A 1,558-nucleotide genomic window follows, 5' to 3' on the forward strand; every position below is an offset into this window, starting at 1 on the left:
TCTTATTTGCTTTGGGATAGATATTTGATGGTCCCCTATAGCGTTGGACATCTAAACAAATTTATGTGTTTAGACATCTATATTAACTGTCTACTGATTCTTGTGTTGAAATAAATGTGAAGAATGAGTTGAAGGATACAAAACTTAGAGGTCTAGTGTTTAGAATGATTAGCCAGTTTTTAATAGCCTTGGCTAGTGTGCTTTGGTGGAATTTAAATTGATGCACAACTTCATTCTATCACTTTATAGTTGGATTTCAGTGGTCCCAAAACCCAAAATCAATAATGGATTTTTAAAATGCTAACTTCTGCTCTACATACCAGCATAATTAAGAGAGATAGAGTAAGTACTCCAGTGTCAAGAACTTTTCTCATGAGAGGGATTTTGATGCCATGTGAACATTTTTATGTTCTCATTCTTAAATGTGGATGCATCATACCCAGTGACTCCTCTCTAATTTGTCTCCGAGGAGTCATTACCTGCAGTTTTCCCCTGTAGCTAGTTTACCTTCTGGAATGAACTTTTCTGTTCTTTTTATTGTGTACTTTGTATGTCCTTATGAAATTTCAGTCATAGGACTTATCAGCCACTTGAAAGCAAAAATGAATTTCTTTATTCCAGCAACAGACTAATGACATGCAGGAGTTGTGTTCTCGGAAGTTACTAACTCTTCAATATTCAATTTACTGACAGTCACTCTAGATTTTTCCAGCTTTCCTGTGGTCATGTTGAGGATTTGGACATGATTAACCTGAGGAAAGATAACAATTCATATGCCTTGGAAACAGATGCCTAATCTACATGTATAGGGGGAACATTTCAGTTTTTCTGCATGTATTATTTGAGGTTGAGTTCACTCTTTTCCCTTCCTTCCTTCTTTCCTTTCTTTCTTCCTTTTTTTTCCTTTTCCTTCCTTCCATTCTGAAAATCTGTATAGATTTAACTGGATCCATCGTAAGAACTAATCAGTATCTGAAACAATAGGGCTGGAGAGATAGCTCAGTGGCATAAGTGCCTGCCTGAAACAGTAGCTTTCCATCTTATTTCTTATGATAAACCGTGCTTCATGTTAAGGAATATGAAGTTATTTTTGCAGTTCATCAAGTAGGCTATTGATGTAAAATGTATTGGGTAAAGAGATAAATTGTAATTCAGGAAAATGTGGAGTCTGAGAAAAATCTAAGGTTCTTTTACTGGCTCTCAGAAAAAGAACCTGACAATGTTTCAATTAAGATTAAAGTGCATGGAAGGGGTGGACAGAAGAAGATTTCTTGTAATTCTAGGGAATATGGTCTTTCAAAAAAAAAGTCATAAATGAATCAGACAATTCCAAAATTTGTAGATGGCCAAATGAAGAGAACACGTGGAGAAAGTTGATGCGGGTTCACTCTGTCAGTCCCATGAGTGACAGTGGCTCTTCAGGGTTCTTAAGTATACTTGTTGAACAAGGCCAGAGTTTAAGGATGCAACATTTTACGTAGTGGGGTAGTTGATACATTGTGTCAACTTGGCTGAATTGGCTCTGGCAGTTCCACAGTTCAGGGGGCGGGGGGTTCAG

Source organism: Octodon degus, unplaced genomic scaffold (assembly GCF_000260255.1).
Source record: "Octodon degus isolate 3935 unplaced genomic scaffold, OctDeg1.0 scaffold00032, whole genome shotgun sequence".
Taxonomy (NCBI): Eukaryota; Metazoa; Chordata; class Mammalia; order Rodentia; family Octodontidae; genus Octodon; species Octodon degus.